This window comes from Bubalus bubalis, chromosome 6, assembly GCF_019923935.1.
Source record: "Bubalus bubalis isolate 160015118507 breed Murrah chromosome 6, NDDB_SH_1, whole genome shotgun sequence".
Taxonomy (NCBI): Eukaryota; Metazoa; Chordata; class Mammalia; order Artiodactyla; family Bovidae; genus Bubalus; species Bubalus bubalis.
The window spans coordinates 23820818-23842488 of NC_059162.1; the positions used below are offsets into that span (position 1 = coordinate 23820818).

Here is a 21671-nt window from a genome sequence, read left to right on the forward strand (position 1 = left end):
CTCAGGGTTCTCTAGTTCACAAGATATCCTATATATGTCTGAACTCCAATTACAAACAAGGTTGAAGTTCTTTCTAACTAGTAGGGTGACCAATTCATTCCAGTTTGCTTAGGATTTTCCCAGTTTTAGCACTGAAAAGCCCACGTCCCCAAGGCCTCCCCAGTCAGTCCCAGGCAAACCAAGGTGATTGGTCACCCCACCAACCTGGCTCCGGTTGACCCCATTAGAGTAGCTGAACATCGTTTAATTGCCCCAAATCTTCTATGGTAGCTGAGAAGCTAACACACTCAGTGCACACACAGGACCATTAATGGGACAGTATTGCTTATCTTTATTGTTGTTATTGTTATTTCGTCATGTCCAGCTCTTTGCGGACCCTATGAACTACAGTCCACCAGGCTCCTCTGTCCATGGGATTTCCCAGGCAAGAATACTGCAGTGGGTTGCCATTTCATTCTCCAGGAGATCTTCCCAACCCAGGGATAGAACTCATATCTCCTTCATTGGCAGGCAGATTCTTTACCACTGAGCCAGTCCACTGCTTGTGTTTACATGGCATCTACTCACTAGACCTTGAGAATAAAGTTGAGAAATTGAGAATTACAAAACACAAAAACCTTGGACCCACAGTCCATTGAAGAGTCTGACCTAAATCTGAAGGAAACAATTCTTCTTGGCCAACATGAAACACGTCTATCCAGTTCTTAGCCTGGACCTGAAGAATCTTCCATTTCCAGACCAATCATTTGCACAAAAGCAAGACTCCCAGGGAAGTGAGCCAGATGAGGAGAACAATCACAGATCCTCACCAAAGACGTTGGCAACAGACAGCCTGGACATCCTGGTGACCCAGCACAAGCGATCCTGGAATTCCGGCTCAGTTCTTTAGAATGAGTGTCAACCAAGGAGAGAAAATTTTCACTGTAATGCCCTGAAGCTTGAAGTAAACAGGTTGGATTGGCTAACGTGCCTTCAGTTGGGAGGTTCATCAGCATTAGAATGAAAGCTGTCAAATAATTAAATACTAACTAGCCCATTATTCTCAGATGACACAGTGAACAGAACTGACTTTAGGTAGTGATTTTAAGTAGTGGTCCTTAAACACAGTAAGATGAAGAACAGTCTGAAGTCAAAGTATTGCAGCAAAAAAAAAAATCAAGCAAAAAACTCCCAAAACAAAAAAAACAAAGTCCTCCCCCCCACCTCATATACTACTATACTAAATGTTTACTAAACGAATACATCTCTTCTGATACTAGATTTTAGAATAAGTGAGAGAAATAATTTTGAATGGGACCGAGAACATTATTTCCCACGACTTCCTTTTTTTCTGGGAAATTTCATGACTTGGCTCAACATCAGTTCAGGAAGCCTTCTTGTTTATGGAATAAGTAGGAGGTGAACTTGAGAACCACTGTTCTAAGGAACAAGTAAAACTCATTAGGATTTGTGCTTTGGCTTGTTTTAGATGTGGTTTCTTAAGTTAAACATTTCCTACCACTGTAATCTTTGCTTCGCTATTCATTTACCTTGCAAATCTTGTTATTCAGACAGCTCAAAGATGTCCAATTTATTGAGCATGTACTGTATGGAATGAGAGCTGGTTTCTCCTTTAAGAATGATTATGTTTACTTATTACCCTAGGCTTCCAGTTTCTTTCCCAGGTGGCCCCCAGAGGGATCCAGAGTGGTTGTGTATACTCTCTGCAATGCATGGACTTAGTCCCATAGTCAACAAACTTCACTCAGCAACTAGGGAAGTGAATTATTGGTGAGGGGGGAGGGGGATAGCAAGGCTGTTGCAAATAAGCATCCTATGACTCCAAATAGTGGCTTTGGAAAGAACCATTAGTTCTTCCCTGCTGGGTAGCTTGGCTTACCATCTAGAAAACTCCTTTGCCTAGAGCCTATCAAGCTCAGTTACAACCCTTTCGCTGCAGGAAAGGTTTCAGGGAAATGGGTTGATGGTTTCCTACTGTAGATCCATTTGTTCTGGTGTTGGCAACAGGCAAAACTCAGAGGGTGGGCAAAATGTCCCACTATTTGCCCTGGTTAAGCCGTATCCTCTTTGTCCACCCCCAATATCCAGTCCATTCTCTTTCTCTATTGGTTTACAACATGAAGGGTGACCTTGGTGAAGTCCTTAACCATTTCTTATTCAATTTCCACAGAAGCAACGTCATCCCACCACACAGGTGTTGATCAGAAGTGGTCACATGCGGGTGGCTTGTAAAAACGTGTATTGCTCTAAAGTATGTTCATCTTGGTCAGTTCTTCCTGGAGGATGAAAACAGAGAATTGAATTGAGTTCTGTAAATCTCCATTAGGGGGCCCCCTTTCATTCCAAATTCCCTCAGCTGTTCTAAATTCAGCAGGTTGAATGCCAAGGCTTTTTTCTTAGCTTTAAGTGGCAAGGAAATGGAGGGTACATCTCATGCCTCCTCAGTCTAGAAATTGGACACAGTTCTCTTAATTTTATGACCAGAAAGAGTTGCTTTTCTTTAGCAAACAATACCTTAGGATATCTATTGATTTTGAAGCCTATTTTTAATGGGATAATATTATTGCCAGAACTGCAGAAAAATGAATGATAGATAAACAACATATTCATATGTATCAACTACAGTAGAGTGTGGTAATGGGGTGCAAGCCACTTGCGGGGTGGGGAGGGGCAAAAGCCACTTTGGCAGAGACAGGAGTGGTTGTTTAAAGTTGATCTTATGTTAGGTGTTGTACAGATATTATTTCACTTAATCGTCTATAACATGGGTGAGAAAACCATGATCTCAAGGTCATATTCGTCTGGATGACTGGTTTTGTAAGTGAAATGCTTCTGGAACATGGCCATGCTCATTTGTTTACCAGTTATCTGTGTGCCTTTACCACAGAATGGCAGTGACCATATGGCCCACCGAGTCTGAAATATTTACAATCTGGTTCATTACAGAAAAGGTTTGCTGACTCCTGCTTTATAACCAGGTGAGATGGGAATTTCTGATGAATAAACAGCAACTCAAAAATTCAGTCACTAGTCAAATTCACAGTTAGAAAATTACCGAGTTAGACTTTGACCCAAAGTTGACCTTCTGTCCAATGCACTTGCTCTTTCTGCTTTTACTGCACAGCAACCCCAGCGGGTGATCAAGTGCCTACCCAGGCCTGGTGTTTCCCACCGTGGATCTCATTTATTATCATGATTTCAAACTACTTTGCGTTGTTTTCCAGGATCTGCACCATCTGATTTCAGCTTGCCTTTCCTGCTTCATCTCCTACCTCTCTCCCAGTGAGCCTCGCTCAAGTGACCTGGCACCTTCACTGTTTCCAAACACATCTTTTGCTTCTTCGTTCCATATTTCCATTTCATGATTTCACTACTACCCTCTCTGCCTCTTGAGATCCTGCCTCATCCTTCAGGAATCCTGCCTTGACCGTCTATTTGAAAGTGATCTCTCTTCCAACGTGAACAGCAGTCCTCTGTCCTGTTGATTTAGCCCTTATGATCGGCTCCCTTGGATACACTTTGATAGGCCTGTCTTATCTTCTAAAGGAGGTTATAAATCTCCTGAGAGTGAGAACTGTATGTACCCCACGCCCTGGGAGACTGCATCGTTCACATGGGGACATGTAATGGCAGGCCCATTGATCCATGAACATTCTTCCACAGAGATAAATTCTGTTCACTCTTCCACTCAACTCAGCATGTCACTAAAAGTGCAGTATTGGAATCTGAATATGAGGTGTGAATGTGATAAAGTGAAGAAAACTAGGGAAAGGAAATAAGCAGCCAACCCTTATTTTTTCATCTAGGATCACAGGACTAGGTTCCCCTTCTGGTGCCTTTCCTAAGACAACATGGGAAATAGCAGCGTGAGGTCTGGAGTCAGACCCTGGGTTTGAAATCTGACCCTGTTACTTGTTGTTGGCTGTGTGACCTTGGGCAAATAACTGAGCCCTCTGAGTTTCAGTGTCCTCACATTTACAATAGAGAAAGCAGTAATGACTAATTGGTTTTCTGTGAGGAATGAAGGGGGGCTTCCCAGGTGGTATTAGTAGGAAAGTCTGCCTGCCAATGCAGGAGACCACTGGCAGGGTACAGTCCATAGTTGAAAAGCGAGATGCTCTTAAAGCTCTTTGCAGAGTCTCTGCATGGATGAAGCTCTTTAATTATTCCCAGCCATTATTTTTCCAAAGCTCTGTCCTTAAATGGGCACCAGATCTCGGCATTTAGGACTGACCGGGTCCTGTTTACCCTACTGCTGTGCATTAGCCATCCATCCTGACCAGGTCAACAAACAACACTACAGAACTCAGTTCAGTTCAGTCCAGTCACTGAATTGTGTCCAACTCTTTCAACCCCATAGATAGCAGCATGCCAGGCTTCCCTGTCCATCACCAATTCCCAGAGTTTACTCAAACTCATGTTCATTGAGTCGGTGATGCCATCCAACCATCTCATTCTCTATCGTCCCCTTCTCCTCTTGCTTTCTTCAATCTTTCCCAGCATCAGGGTCTCTTCAAATGAGTCAGCTCATCACATCGTGTGGCCAAAGTATTGGAGTTTCAGCCCCAGCATCAGTCCTTCCAATGAATATTCAGGACTAATTTCCTTTAGGATGGACTGATTGGATCTCCTTGCAGTTCAAGGGACTCTCAAGAGTCTTCTCCAACACCACAGTTCGAAAGCATCAATTCTTTGCTGCTCAGCTTTCTTGATAGTCTAACTCTCATATTGATACATGACTACTGAAAAAACCATGGCTTTGACTAGATGGACCTTTGTTAGCAAAGTAATGTCTCTGCTTTTTAATATGCTGTCTAGGTTGGTCATAACTTTTCTTCCAAGGAGCAAGTGTCTTTTAATTTCATGGCTGCACTCACCATCTGCAGTGATTTGGGGGCCCAAAAAACATAAAGTCTCTCACTGTTTCCACTTTTTCCCCAACTATTTGCCATGAAGTGATGGAACCAGATGCCATGATCTTAGTTTTCTGAATATTGAGTTTTAAGCCAACTTTTTCACTCTTTTCTTTCACTTTCATCAAGAGGCTCTTCAGTTCTTCTATGCTTTTTTCCATAAGGGTGGTGTCATCTGCATATCTGAGGTTGTTGATATTTCTTCTGGCAATCTTGATTCCAGCTTGTGCTTCATCCAGCCTGACATTTTGCATGATGTACTCTGCATGTAAGTTAAATAAGCAGGGTAACAATATACAGCCTTGACGTACTCCTTTCCCAATCTGGAACCAGTCTGTTGTTCCATGTTCAGTTCTAACTGTTGCTTCCTGACCTGCATACCAATTTCTCAAGAGGCAGGTCAGGTGGTCTGGTATTCCCATCTCTCGAAGAATTTCCAGAGTTTGTTGTGATCCACACAGTCAAAGGCTTTGGCATAGTCAATAAAGAGGAAGTAAATGTTTTTCTGGAACTCTCTTTCTTTTTCTGGAGAAGGCAATGGCACCCCACTCCAGTTCTTTTGCCTGGAAACTCCCATGGACAGAGGAGCCTGGAAGGCTGCAGTCCGTGGGATAGCTAAGAGTCGGGCACGAGTGAGTGACTTCACTTTCACTTTTCATGCATTGGAGGAGGAAATGGCAACCCACTCCAGTGTTCTTGCCTGGAGAATCCCAGGGACGGGGGAGTCTGGTGGGCTGCCGTCTATGGGGTCGCACAGAGTCAGACATGACTGAAGCGACTTAGCAGCAGCAGCTTGCTTTTTTGATGATCCAACAGATGTTAGCAATTTGATCTCTGGTTCCTCTGCCTGTTCTAAATCCAGCTTGAACATCTGAAAGTTCATGGTTCACATATTGTGGAAGCCTGGCTTGGAGAATTTTGAGCATTACTTTACTAGAATGTGAAATGAGTGCAATTGTGCGGTAGTTTGAGGATTCTTTGGCATTGCCTTTCTTTGGGGTTAAAATGAAAACTGACCTTTTCCAGTCCTGTGGCCACTGCTGAGTTTTCCAAATTTGCTGGCATATTGAGTGCAGCACTTTCACAGCATCATCTGTTAGGATTTGAAATAGCTCAACTGGAATTCCATTATGTCCACCAGCTTTGTTCATAGTGATACCTCCTAAGGCCCACTTGACTTCACATTCCAGGATGTCTGGCTCTAGGTGAGTGATCATACCATTGTGATTATCTGGGTTGTGATGATCTTTTTTGTATAGTTCTTCTGTGTATTCTTTTCACAGCTTCTTAGTATCTTCTGCTTCTGTTAGGTCCATACCATTTCTGCCCTTTATTGTGCCCATCTTTGCATGAAATGTTCCCTTGGTATCTCTGATTTTCTTGAAGAGGTCTCTAGACTTTCCCATTCTATTGTTTTTCACTATTTTTTGCATTGATCACCAAAGAAGGCTTTCTTATCTCTCCTTGCTATTCTTTGGAACTCTGCATTCAAATGAGTATATCTTTTCTTTTCTTGTTTGCCTTTTGTTTCTCTTCTATTCACAGCTATTTGTTAGCCCTCCTCAGACAACCATTTTGCCTTTTTGCATTTCTTTTCCTTGGGGATGGTCTTGATCCCTGCCTCCTGTACAATGTCACAAACCTCCATCCATAGTTCTTCAGGCACTCTGTCTATCAGATCTAATCCCTTGAATCTATTTGTCATTTTAGCCCTCTGCAGTTTGCGGGGTCACCAAGAAAGGAGATGATGAATGCCCTACCCACAGCAGCTACATTTTAATAGAGCCATAGGAAGCAGAAATGCAGACCTGTCATCTCCTCCCCACTCTCCAAACACCATTTATAGCAGGCATGTGGTTCCAAACTGGAGACAGTTGGGAAAGAGTCGCCTGAGTTAGTCTGCTAATATAATGCCTCCGGGTCTCTTGCGTAGGGAACTCTCTGTTAACAACAGGTTCCCTTTATCCACCACCTCCAGGAGAATTCACTTACTCATTTTTACTTTGTTGTTAACCTGGGGCTCTGGCTTAGCCCTGCCCACCTATTCCTTTCTTCTCTACACTTTCTCAGCTGTTTATCAGTTTCAGGACACACTTGAGTTTTCAAATTTAAGAATGGACTCTCTTGCAGGATGAGGATTTGGGGTTGATGTAAGCAGTAAACAGATAGAGAAGTTCCTGGTATTAACCATGGGCACTGAATCTGGTCTGAGTCACTGAACTTGGGCTTTACAGCTCCAGGCTCTTTGCTTTTCTACTTGGTCAGCCAACTTTTCAATAAGGTCCTTGAAAACACCTGGTGTTTTCTGGTGAGCCTGGGGTTTTATTTCTGTTTCTAGTTAAAACTGCATTCTTTGGAACCATCTGAATTCTTAGAATAGTTATTCCATTCCCCTGGATTCTTTGCTTTTAAAGTCCTACACATATTTATCTCCTGAGACCCCAGCCTGGGATAAATGCTTATTCTGGTTTTCACATGTATAAACCCAAATGTCACAGAGATGTAGCTAAGGGCATAATCCCAATTTACCACCTGGTAAGAATTCCACTCCCCCTCCAAAAAAAAGAAGAAAAAAATTAGCAGTCTTTAAAAAAAATATTCAGTTATTTATTTAGCTGTGCCAGGTCTTATTGTGGCACATGGAATCTTACTTGCATCACCTGGGATCTTTTGTTGTGGTACATGGCATGGCCTCTCTGGTTGTGGCACACGGGCTCAGTAGTTACCATGTGTGGGCTTACGTTGCTCCACAGCATGTGGGAACTTAGTTCCCTGACCAGGGATCAAACCTGCACCCACTGCATTGCAAGGCAGAATCTCAACCAGTGGACCACCAAGAAAGTACCCCTCCTGCCCCCGCCAAAGAATCTTGATATAAGGTGTGATAATAACTCTCCATAGTCTTTCTTTTATTTTTTAGTGAGTACACAGGTTGACTAGTTCCTTTTTCAGTTGACCTTTTGAAGCTGTTAAACTGGTTTCTTTATATTAATGGCCAAAACAAATGATCATGAATAAAATCTCACAGGGAAAAAAAAAGTGCATTATTTTCTCTTCAGAGTTGAATCACTTAAACTTTGGACAGACCATGTTGTAGGCAGAAGAACATGCTGGTATCTTTGGATGTGTTTGAACATCCAAACACATAAGACACAACCATCCTGGACAGAATTTCCATTTGCGTGGACCTGACTGGAGTCAAATATCTCATGGACTGGTGTCAGTAATCTCTATAAATAACTATCAGTGTTAATGATTAAAAGAACTACTACCAAGCCCTTTGGCAATGGATGAAGTGTTTTTGGAAGCAGCCAGAAGAAACAAGCTTATACAGTGCAGGAGAGGGGAACAAAGTTAGCAAAAGAAGAGAATGTAGGTGAAGTCCAGGACCAGAAAGGATTCTGGCTGAGAGTAGTTAGGAATTAAGCCAGAAACTTGGTGCAGCTGGAGTGCTGACTATAGGTCCAAAAAGAGTTGACTTGGGGGATCAGGTCCAGGAAGAGGCTTAGTGAGTTTGTGGAGGGGGACTGCCCTCGGCACCCAGGCACCCAAGGCCAGCCAACATGTAGTTCTACACTGGGAAAACATGGAAGTGTGAAGTGTTAGTCGATCAGTCATATTTGACTCTGCGACCCTGTGGACTGTAGCCCGCCAGACTCCTCAGTCCATGAAATTCTCCAGGCAAGAATACTGGAGTGGGTTTCCATGCCCTCCTCCAGGGGATCTTCCCCACCCCGGGATCGAACCTGCAACTCTTGCATCTCCTGCATTGGCAGACGGGTTCTTCACGGCTGATCCACCTGGGATAATTTACCCTGGTTATATATGTGTGTACTTATCTTTAGCTTTTATAGTTTCCTTGTATTTTGTTTCCCAAGGAGACACTTGTCCAGGTGTAAGCTCTGCGGCAAAGTGTTCCAGATCCAAGCCTGTCTTACTCCATCATGTCGAAGAGAAAGAGGTAGGTAGGTAGGTAGGTTCTACATCCCTCCAGAGATTGTGAACCAGCCCAGTGCACACTGCCGCAAGGGCACTCAGTGGGAAGGCAGGGAGAGGACAGACGTGGAGCGAGATTCCTCCTGCAAGAAGCTTTGAGTTTAGCTACGAAGACAGACCAATGATTTGCGCAAAACATCTCATGAACCAATGAAAACAGTATAAAATAAAACACAAGTCTTTCGTGGTACAGTCTATCAGAACAAGCATTCACAAGGCTGGAAATATGATAGTGGAAGGAGCAAAGAATTTAGAGTTAAAAAAAGAGAAACATCTGCAGAATAAAAGAACGGAGCCTCAGCCAATGAATTGAGGCCTCAAGGGGGCAGATCCAGAGCCTGGGTAATGTGGTGTCCCTTTAAATCAATATTGTTTAATAGAGGGGTGACAAAAGATGATGCCCATTTCCATCAGTGAAAATGAACTCTCTTTTTAGGCTCAAATGAAGGATTTATTATTTGCACCAAGTATAACAGAATATTTGACTTATTTGGAATTGTCTTTTGTTTCACAGTTTTTCCAGCATTCAGAACTGGAAAGCATTAGTCACTCACACTTAACCATGAGCAGAGAAAACTTACTCGGGTCTAGTTACACAGACTTGTTCAAGATATGGTTCTAAGAAAATATTTTTCTTAAATCACTGGAAGGGTCGCATAGTATGTGAAAAGTGACTGTTATTTTTAATCTAAATATTTAATTAACTCCATTAGCATTCCAGACATTAGCAAGAATGTACTCACGCATCACTTGTATAATCTATAATGTGAATATATATATATGTGTGTGTGTGTGTGTGTGTGTGTAAGCACTTTAAAGTTTTCTTGCCAGTACTTATTTATTGGCTTCACACCAATAAAACATTTACCACATTTCTACAGCTTTTGTTCTCTCTTCATTTTTCCTTTCCAACCAGATGAGTTTTATGTGAAGTATATTAAAAGAATTAAAACATATATATATATATATATATATATTTAAATCTGTTTCCCTGCACAATGTCACATACTTTTGGTTTCAGAATTCAGCTGCCAATTTCAGGTCCTCTTGGAACTAGGGCAGGACTCTGATTACACCAAGAAACAGGCCTGTGTAGATCACAGAAAATCTCAGCTAAGATAAATCTGCAGTCCTGGGAATGTTTTTACATTTCTATCCAAGGAAGCTTCCTTCTTGAGTGGGAATAGAACCAGTTTACATTTCATCACTAGTTTGGAGAGTGTTGGTAGAAACGTGAGTGAAATGGAACAGAATCTCGAGTTTATTCCCAGGATATTTGAGTGCCTCTGTGGATTGAGGCCTAGGGCAGCTGACCCTGCCTTTCTGGCTCTTCATTTGTGATTGTGCTCATGCCGCTAAAACTAATTTTCTTCATCTCTGTGGAGGTATTTGTATCTACAGAATCTACCTCATTGGGTCCCCTGAAGCTCACCTGAGATAAAAAATGTGAAAACATTTTTGTAAAGTGGACAAAGTTGGTTATAGGTAGGCTGTTACCTTGTGAGAGGGGGAAAATGTTAGATTGGCAAAGAAGGGCTCCAATGGGAATCCTGACTTATAGCACCCCTCAACTTCTTGGCAACACTTCTCTTGAACGCATGGCTCGGAATATATACGGTGGTGAGGTATTGCTGAAAAGAGTAATGGCTTGGAAGTACAAGGTCAAGTTTTATCACCTCACTACACTGAGATATATGAATTTGGGTAAATCACTTAATCTTCCTTGTTTCTTTATCTGTAAAAGTAGACGTTTGGGCAAAAAAGCCTTATATGTTCTATAAATATGAAAACCACGCTTTCAGACTTTCTAAGATATTTGTTGTGTCACTGAGTAATGTCCAGTTGTTTTGTGACTCCATGGATTGTAGCCCACCAGGTTTCTCTATTAGGATTTGCTGAAATATGCATAGTGAAAGTTCAAGGACCTGTCATCCTTACTGTGGTGTCCTCTGGTGTCATACACTAGGCCCGACACAGTAGATGCTCAATAAGTAAATGCTGAATATAAGAATGGCCATTCAATCACAGTAGTAACAGATTTTATACTTATTTTAGTGTAATTTTATTCACTTCAACAAAGATGAATGTTTAGATATAAAACTCCATATAATTAATAAGGTAATTAATAAGAAATACTTGTCTAAGACATTACCTAAATGAATCCATGAATCCAAAGAATGACTCTGATTTTGGTTTGAATAAACAGTGGTCATCCTGCCTTAACCGGGATATAATATTCAATTTCAAGATTTTCTGGAACTTGTCTATGCAATTTCTTCTAGCCCTAATGTGTGAGGTAATGCCAATTTTACTTCTATTCCTCCCTACCCTCATGCCCACCCCCTCATCCTCATTTTTACTTTCCAGGATGCTCTGCAGTAAATGCCAAGTCGTTTCTAAGCTCAGAGTTTCTGCATATAAGATTTCTTCAACTCTCCCTTCCTCTGTCACCTTATCTAACTCCTACTCCTCCTCTCAGGCTTAGTTTGAAACTTTACCAGAAAATGTTTTCTGACCGCTAAGACTGGGTTGGTAGCAGCTTGGATGCTACTCTGATGCAGCTTGTCTGCATCAGGCTATTTATCACATTAGATTGTCATCAGGCCATTAAGGTAAAGGGGATCAGAACACAGACACTGGAGCTTTACTGCTGGGGTTCCTAGCCCCCTAGCAGGCTGAGCTGGGCAGGGATTGCCTCTTAAACAGCCTCTGTCATAGCGTTGTTGAGCATATTAAATGACTGAAGGAATCATGTATGGAAGCATATAGAACAAGATTTGGTGCATAGTATCATATAACGTTTGCTGATTCTGGTGTTAAATGTTATTATCTGCCCGGTCAACTTGAGCCTACAAGACTCCTCAAGAGTAGGAAGCATGTTTTATTCACTGCTGTACCCTAGCACTGCAAATGTTTCCTAAATAATTTTTTAATAAATAGAATTATCTTTTCTGCTTCACTGGAACTACACTGGGGGACCCTCTTGCCTGATAAACCTAGTTGATGAAGCCACAATGCTTCAACGAAAAGAGAGGCCCAATGGGTGGAAAGTACCTTTCAAGTCTGCTGATGCTAAAACAACGCTATTCAAATTAGGATAAGGTTTTTGGTCACATCATTTAAAAAGCTGTGACTAGTGGTAAACTATAGGAAAACTGGCATGCCAATGGAAATGATAATTGCTGCTGTTGCGTGTACACACAGTAAAAGAAAAAACAGTGTAACTCCACTTCCTCCTTCAACCTATAAGGACTGAGCCATTTTCTTTTCAATCTGTCTCATTACTTCAGTACTGTATCCACAGCCCACACTCTTTAGTTAGCAAAGTTTACAGAATCATTCAGTGGTAAAATTCTTGCCTCCCATGCAGGAGCCCTGGTTTGATTCCCAGCCAATGCATCATGCTCATGTTTGGGCTTCCCCGGTGGCTCAGATGGTAAGGAATCCACCTGTAATGTGGGAGACCTGGGTTCAATCCCTGGGTTGGGAAGATCCCCTGGAGAAGGAAATGGCAAACCACCCCAGTATTCTTGCCTGAAGAATCCCCCGGACAGAGGAGCCTTGGGGGCTACAGATCAAGGGGTCACAAAGAGTTGGACATGACTGAGAGACTAACATACACACAGTGTCATGCAGGTCCTGGTTTATGCCTACTTTTCGAGCCTCAATCATCACCATCCTGCAGGACCGTCTGCCCCATCCACTACTCTACAGCATCTCCCTCACTTGATGTCCAGCTCCTCACTCAGAAAAGCTACTTCTATATCCATTCCTCTGTTGAAGATGTGTACATACATCAGTGGAATACTTGTTCAGTCGCCAAGTGGTGCCCAACTTTTTGTGATCCCATGAACTGCAGCATGCCCGACTTGCCTGTCCTCCACTATCTTCCGGAGTTTGCTCAAGTTCATGTCCGTTGAGTTGGTGAAACTCTCTAAGCACCTCATTCTCTGCAGCCCTCTTGTCCTCCTGCCTTCAATCTTTCCCAGCATCAGGGTCTTTTCCAATGAGTTGGCTCTTTGCATCAGGTGGCCAAAGTATTGGAGCTTCAGCTTCAGCATCCATCCTTTCAATGAATATTCCGGATTGATTTCCTTTAGGATTGATTAGTTTGCTCTCCACTGAAAGATCCAATGGAATAATACTTGGCCATAAAAAGAATGAAATTGTGCCATTTGCAGTGACATGGATGGGCCCAGAGACTCACACAGAGTGAAATAAGTCAGAGAAAAATAAATATTGTATACTAACACATATATGTGTAACCTGGAAAGATGGTATAGAGGAACTTACCTGAAAAGCAGAAATAGAGAAAAAGGCATAGAGGACAAGGATATGGATATTAAGTGGGGAGGGTATGGATGTGAGAGTTGAACTGCGAAGAAGGCTGAGCGCCGAAGAATTGATGCTTTTGAACTGTGGTGTTGGAGAAGACTCTTGAGAGTCCCTTGGACTGCAAGGAGATCCAACCAGTCCATTCTGAAGGAGATCAGCCCTGGGATTTCTTTGGAAGGAATGATGCTAAAGCTGAAACTCCAGTACTTTGGCCACCTCATGCGAAGAGTTGACTCATTGGAAAAGACTCTAATGCTGGGAGGGATTGGGGGCAGGAGGAGAAGGGGATGACAGAGGATGAGATGGCTGGATGGCATCACTGACTCGATGGATATGAGTCCGAGTGAACTCCGGGAGTTGGTGATGGACAGGGAGGTCTGATGTGCTGCGATTCATGGGGTCGCAAAGAGTTGGACACGACTGAGTGACTGAACTGAACTGAACTGAAGGTGGAATAGTTGGGAGACTGGGATTGCCATATATACACTATCGATACTATGTATAAAATAGATAACTAATGAGGGCTTCTCTGGTGGCTCAGTCAGTAAGGAATTTGCCTGCAATACAGGAGACCCAGGTTCCATCCTGGGGTCGGGAAGATACCCCTGGAGAAGGAAATGGCAACCCACTCCAGTATTCTTGTCTGGAAAATGCATAGGGTACAAGAGTCAGACACAACTTGGTGACTAAATCACCACAATGAGAACCTACTGTATACGAATGTATAACCTACTGTAGAGCACAGGGAACTCTAGTCAGTGCTCTGAGGTGACCTCAAAGGGAGGGAAATCCAAAAATGAGGGATAAACATATATATATGTACTCCAATAAAAAAAGAACACCCGCCTGTATTCTTTAAGTCTCAGTTCTGGCGTCAGCACTGGGAAAGCCATCTCTGAGAATCCCAGCTTCTCCTGTGCCCCAGTTTGCTATGTGAGCTCAGGCACAGCCATCTGCTCATGCGGTGTCATTTTCCCACCAGACTGCTATCAGGACACACGGCTTTCATTTTGGCATCACTGGAACCAAGCAGTGTGCACAGAAGGGAGAAAATATACGCTAACGCAGTAAGTGTCCAACCACTGAGTGAACGGATGGATGGATGGATGGAACGGCACTGCTCTCCCCTTCACAGTCTCACTGTCAGTGTTCTTGTTCTTCCTTCTTGCCTCATGAGGCCTTAAATTCAGTCTCTGAGGTGTACTTTTGAGCAAACTTGGATAAATGTAGCCTCTCAGAGACTCATTTTCCTTATTTGTGAAACAGAGACAATTTGTGAATCTAAGCAAATAGATGATTCATTGTTTACAACAAGTTCCACGTGGATGATCACATATCTGTAAATAACAGTTTTGTTTCTCTGTTTTTAATATTTATACCTTTGATTTTTCTTCTCTTGTTGGGTTGCCATAGATTTCCAGTACCAAGTGGAAGAGTAGTAGTGATATTGGGTATCCCTATTTTGCTTCTAACCTTAGAGAGAGGATATCTTTCTCCATTCAGTCAAATACAGACTTATTTTAGAAGATTAGTGGATCAAATATCTTTCTAATCTTTGGCATACATAGGTGATGGAAATCTATACCTTAGTCTGTTACTATTTATTTTCCTGTGGCTCAGAATTTATTTTACTTCTCTCCCCATCCTTCAGGGATAAGGGGTTCCAGGCTGTATGGAGCTCAGCAAAGCAATGACAACAAACACAGTCTTCTGCTCATGCTCTGGGGGAGAGGGGAGTCATGTGTAGGAGGCAGACTATTTGAAAGCCAGCCCCTGGCCCAGCTAATCCTGGTAAAATGTGCTCTTCCCTCCACTGCTTTTGATCAGATGGGAAATATTCCCACTTTACCCTCCCCCAAATTCTCTTCCAGGGATTAAGATATTCAATATCTGAACACATCAGACTTTAATAAAAGTCTGATGTCATTTTTATACAAAATAGTTTAATAAAAAGTTTACTTTAAAAAAGTGTATTCAACGGGGACTTCCTGGGTGGTCCAGTTGTTAAGAATTCGCCTTCCAATGCAGGAGACACAGGTTCCATCCCTGGTCGTGGAACTATATCCCGCATGCCATGGAGAAACTAATCCCACGTGCCACTATATCCCACATGCCACGGAGCAACTAAGCTTGATTGTCACAACTAAGCATCTGTGCAGCCAAAAATAAATTTCAGAAAAAGAGAGAGAGAGAAGTGCATCCGATGGACTTCTAAGGCATTATGCTAGTGAAATAAGTCAGAAAAAGACAAAAGCTGTATGATATCACTTATAGGTGGAATTTTAAAATTCAACTAACTTACACACTACTACACATACATAGGCAAATGATAAGGACCTACTGTGAGGCACAGGGAATTATACTCAGTATCTTGTATTAACTTAGAAAAGAATCTGAAAAAGAATATATAGATACAGTCATATAAATATATGACTGAATCACTTTGCTGTATACTTGAAATTAGCACAAGATTTTAAATTAACTATATTTCGATTAAACAAGAACAAAAATATAATAGCAAACTAGCAAATACAACAAACAAGAAGCTGACTGACAGATATAGAGAACTAGTGGTACCCACTAGGGAGGGGAAAGGGGGCAGGGGCAAGATAGAGACAGGGATTAAGAAATGCAAACTATTATGTATAAAATAAGCCTACAAGGATATATTGTACAACACAGGGAATATAACCAATATTTTATAATGACTATAATGGAATATAACCTTTAAAAATCACTACCTTGAATACCTACAAGTCATATAACATTGAACAGTAACTATATTTCCATTTTAAAAAGGTGTATCCAAGAGAGGTTGCCCACAAGTGAACACTGATACTCCTTCTCAGTTGCTTAAAACATATTTCTTTATTAAATGTGCTCCACAGGTATCTTTTCTGCTATAACAGCTGAGTATTGTGCTAGATTCTTGGGACAAAGCTATGAATAAGACAGATATAAAGCTTACTGTCATGGAGTTTTAGGCTACTTGCAGGAGAGAAAGGAAACAGGGAAAACAAGGGATAAAATGTTTCAAATATGGAGAATAAAAGACTAACAAAGAAGGGGGGGATCATTTTAGATAGAGTGGTCAGAGAAAGTCTCTATAATGAAGCGACGTTTAGGTTTAGGATGAGAGAGAGCTCCCCTCAGAAAGGTTGGGACAGGAGTTGGGGCTGACTCTAGGCAAAAACCTACTAACAAGTGAATCAGGCTAAAGAATAACTGTAAGAGTTGAAAATCTTTTTTTTTTTTTAACAAAAGAGCCAGTAGAATGAGGAAAACATGACTGAGTTCTCCCAACAGTCAGGCACTGACTGATCCATGTGTCTGGGTCATTTCCATCCTAGGGTCGGTTTATCATACAGCCTGGATGATCGGATTAGAAAGCTGGTACTGTCAACATCAGGGGGTCTGCTGAGAGCACTTCACTGATAGTGTTGCCCTGTGAGTCTCCCCCTGTCCCATTCTCGCCTCTTTCCTGAGAATTTCCACCATGAGAAACACTGAGAAGCAGTCAGAATCTCCGCGTTTAGTCAGAATTACTTCTCTTGAAACAGGCAGAAATCCAACTCAATCACATTATGTTGTGTCGGGGGATGGATCCTCCCTCTTTCCGCTTTTCTTTGTTTTGACTCCACTTTCAGGCCACACCCTCCAGCATCTCCAGTTAGTGTTGTCTTTTCAATTAGCAATTCCAACAGGGAATGAGGGCGTCTTTAACCTTCGCTTCCCGGTCACGCGCCCAAGTCTGACCCCATTGCTGGTCTGGGATGTGGGAGGTGCTGACTGGCGGGCCTGGGTTACAGACCCAGCCCTGGAACTGAGGATGCAGAGACAGGGGTGGGGGGGAGGGTGACAGCCTCTTACAGACAAATCTACAGTTCTTTGATCAGTTTAGCTATTTTCACTTTAACTCTCAAGAAAGATTCTTATTGACTGTTTTCCTATGTGACCACAACTGCCATGGGAATTCCGGAGAGTTCCCCATTTTGGGACTACATTACTTTAAGCTCCCACTTGCTAATGTAGTTCAGTGGTGTGGAGTTCTGCTGCACTCTAAACATTGACCTGAGGGGCTCAGTCTTTAAGTAAAGATTTTAGGGCTGATTCACCTTTCAGTCTTCAGCCTAATGACTACCATCTTGACCTCTGCCTAGGGGCAATTTGAATCAATGAACTGGGGGTAAAGAAGACTAAAGATTGGCCTCTTGAACCGAGGCTGTGTTCTAGTGTATAGCTCCTTTAATTAGGGTGACCTGTTTTTGAGCTGTCACTCCAGTGTAATTATTAATAGCACCCCTACTCACACTCAAAATTGTTCCATTTGGATGATAAATTATATAGTCACCCTATTTAAAATGGGGTTATTTCTTCCCTTTCTTAGACAGGAATGGCATAGTAGGAGGAGTCTGATATAGACTCTGCAAACAGTCTTTCCATTATCAGACGTTTGTTTTTGCTTTGTAATCTTCAAACGTTTGCTGTCACTCTGGAAGGAACAGAGAATTTCATTTTTCCAATCTGGCATGGCTCAATACATCTGATTCTTGACCATTTAAGTTTCCTGGCTAGAGGGAGAAAGAGCATCTTTTAGCCAGACTGTAATTCCTTCCTCATTGCTTCTACATAGGCCCAGGTTCAATATCAGCATGTCTGTTTCTTTAGAACATTTATAAAAACTACAGGGAGCCCAAACCTTTGCAAACCCTGACATATGTCAATCAAGACCTCTAAAACTCCACCCTTGCAATGCTGGGGTCTGAGACCTTTCACTCTATTTTTTGATTACCATATCACAAGTACTTCCAATTCTCCAGCCCCATACAGAGGGGTCCTTTCTACTATCACCCTTCCTCAACTTAGCCAATTGCACATTTAAGAATCTGCATCACAATACCCCATGACCAGCTAGCTCTATAGAACTCTCTTGGCCATAAGAGACAGGACTTAATTCAAAATAACGTAAGGCCAAAGAGAATGTTTTGGCTCACGTAACTAAAAAGTCTAGGAGTATTTTGGCTTCAGGCATAATCAACAATAGCATAAGGATTTGCTTGTGATAGTATTCCGCCCCCCACACACATCTTTTCTCAGTTCTGCTTCTTCCGTTAGCTTAAACCTTGCACAGCAACAGAATCTGTTCTGTTGGTACATGTTGATCTTGTATCCACCATGATCTGCCACTCTCTAAACCACAATGACTAAGGGTTGGGAAGGGAATTATTTTCCCAAAGTTGCTGTTATCAAAAAAGGGAGATGGATGCTCTCAAGGGTAAGAAAAACAATAGTGGTCCACCTTATACTTGAAGCTTAAAAAATGTAGGTGCAATTTCCCATTTTGAAAGGTGAGGATGAAAACAGTTATCTAGTCTATGCCAAAGTAAAGTCAAAAAAAAAAAAAAAAAAAAGCAAGGGTAAAATATTTGCTTACTTTACTAATAAAATAATATCCAAACCCACAGTCTTAAAAGCTTAGACTTTTCTGAAGTTGCTGAGTGCTTTTGGAACTTGTCATTGAATTGGAGAACTTGACATCCATCCTCTAACAGCTGGGGAGCCCTTCTTTCCCCCCCTTTATCAGATTATCTATTACCTTCCCCTGAGGACAAGGAGTGTGGGGGAGGGCCGATGACGAGGGAGAAAGGAATGTCATTTCTGTCTGGTCTCAAACTCTGCATATTTTTGCTGGGAATGTGCAGTGTATTAATTGCAACCTCAATATCTTCAGCAATGATCTGTAACAGGAATTAGTTAATTCAACAAGTATTTGTTGAATGCCTAATCCCTTACCCTTTCTGTCTTCTCTGTCTTCACCCTCTCTGTCTCCTAGTCCTTTCCCATCAGCATTTAAACATCCCCAAGGAGCTCTCATCTTAAAAACCAAATAAAACTCTTACAAGCAGAGAATCCTCCTTGGATCCTACTTCCTTCCCAGCTCCCCACACCCCCTACAAAACTACATTTCACACACTAAGCATCCCAATATACTATCTGCATTTTCTTGTCTCCCATTCCCTCTTCTGGTCACTCCTGTCCTACTCCTATTCTCACTGGAACAAAAGAGTTTATGGAAAGAGCACCACTTTTGGGGAACACAGACATCTTCTTTAAATACCGTGTGGTAATTGTCTGTGTGACGTTAACTAGAGTGAGCTTCTTGAGGGTAAGACTCGAGGGCATGCATGCTCAGTGGATCAGTTGTGTCCAACTCTTTTTGACACTATGGATTGCAGCCCACCAGGCTCCTCTGTCCATGGAATAGTCCAGGCAAGAGTACTGGAGTTGGATGTCATTTCCAACTCCAGGGGATCTTCCCGATCCAGGGATCAAATCTGCATCTCCTGCATTGGCACTCGTATTCTTTACCACTGCCCACCTGGGAAGCCAGAGGGTAAGACATAGCTTGTAGTTAAGTTACTCAGTAGATATCCTACTGTTGAATGTTATCATTTGTCTACTCTAGGCATAGTGACTAGTAAGAGTTAAACTGATCTTTGTTAAAGTGATGAATTAACTTGGGTTGGCAAAATAAAATGAGGATGAGGTTTGATATGGGATAGAGATAGTGGGGGGTTTCCCTGGTGGCTCAGACGGTAAAGAGTCTGCCTGCAATGTGGGAGACCCGGGTTCGATTCCTGGGTCGGGAAGATCCAGGGATGATCCCCTGGAGAAGGAAATGGCAATCCACTCCAGCACTCTTGCCTGGAAATAGTGAAGTTTCAGGTATCATGAGCTGAAGTTAGAGATGTAGAAGGAGGAGAGGGTACCATATTAGAAGCATGGCAGAAAACAGCTTCAACAAGGCCTGGTAGATAATGTTAAATGCTACAAGCGAGTATATCATTTTTTTCCCCAAGCTGAACCCTAGAAAAGGTCGAAAGATTTGCCAAACCATTATCACCAATTTATCTTTTGGGAGAGGGGCACGCTTTCACTGGAATGTTACCAGACTGCAAACCATTAAGGAATAGTAATTTGTAGGGAATGGAAAATTCGAGGATCGCAGCACGGTTCATTTAGGTGGACAATGGACACAGTGCCATGCAATAGGAACTCCTGGAAGGAAAGCAAGCATATCTTCGTGCTTCTCATCAATTCTACACCTTAAATTAATCCAGCCCATTCCATGCCTGTGGTTAGTCATGTAGTCTCTAAGTGGCCCTTCCTTGATTTTCCCATGAGGGTCCTGGGAACTACACAGGAATTGGTGGAGGATGTTACAGACCCTTGATAGTCTGAAAGCAGAGTTTCTCTGTTGTAGCCAAGCTCCTCCTTCCCTAACCCCTTCACAGGCTCTACAGTGGCCACCACGTCCGTTTTGTAGAACCCAGGAAACTGAATCCTAAAATGTGAAAGGAAAAGATAGGCAGAGAGTCCAGCAAGTTCCTTATTCAAGAGCACATGGGTTTTTACGTGTCTTATAGTTAATTCATGTAGTTTGTTTTCAATCTCTTAGTTGAATTACTTTTCTTGAAAAGATGCTTGGGACAAGGCCAACATCGCAGGGAGGAATGCCATTGGGTCAGGATCTGGGAACAATCAGCTCTTCTGGTTTTAAGGATGAAGAGCCAAGATCTTAAGGAATCTGAATTCCTGGTGAGCAGTCAACTTCGTTCATTCGCCCCCAGCAGCATTCCGGTGACTTAAAACAGAAAAAAGAAAATCTATTTTAAAAAACCCAGTTGACCTAAAGCGAACCCATCCCCAGCTTCTTCATTTCTTAAAAAAAAAAAAAAAAAAAGGCCTCTCCCATCGCAGTCCCCCCGCACACAGCGACAGGTCAGTGGCAGGACTCTACTCAGGGACTAGGGCGCCCGGCGCCCACCCGAGCCGCGGGCTAGGCGCGAGCCGCAGGGCGGGGCCCAGGGTCCGACCAGCCCGCCGCTCCCTTCCCGAGAGCGCTTCGGGGAAGGCCGTAGCGCCTCTCCTCCAGGCCCGGGGTCCTAGTCCGGCCGGGGCTGCCTCCCGGGCGCCCGCTGCCGTGGTGGCAGGAAGTCCCCAGGAACTACAAATCGAGGCATGCTGGGAACATTCCCCTGCTCCTCCCAGGAAATGTCCTTTGTCCAGCCCTACAGGAAGCCCCAGTGAGGAGTCAGCCGGGCCACCAGCCAGTCTGCCAGCCAGCCCGCGGCCGCTGCACCCGCCGCCGCTGCCGCCGCAACAGCAGCAGCACAAGGGCAGTCGCGCCGCGGCGCGGGGCTTGGGCCCGGGCGTGCGGTGCCCTCGCCCCTTGCCGCACCCGACGCCGCGCAGGTAGGAGCGTGGCTGCGGCAGGGCTCCCACGCCGCCCGGGGATGGGGCTGATCGGGACCCGACCGGACTGCTGCCGGGATGGGGCGTGCGCCCCTGAGCGGGTGGCCATACCGCTGGGCGAACTTGTACCGTTGTCTGTTCACCCCGGGCGCAGGGGCCCCGGGGCTGTGG

The 21671-nt window shown here is 43.2% G+C and overlaps 1 protein-coding gene across 2 annotated transcripts in view; it reads left to right on the forward strand.

Moving 5' to 3' along the window:
• The first annotated feature begins 21229 nt into the window (after nt 1-21229).
• ZNF697 (zinc finger protein 697) overlaps nt 21230-21671 on the forward strand; it is a 34946-nt gene continuing 34504 nt past the window's right edge. The window contains exon 1 of one of the 2 annotated variants that reach the window (XM_044944472.2): nt 21230-21500. The gene's annotated coding sequence lies outside the window, so the exon portion shown is untranslated. The remainder of the gene's footprint in view (nt 21501-21671) is intronic. The other variant, XM_006049352.4, reaches the window with a different exon arrangement.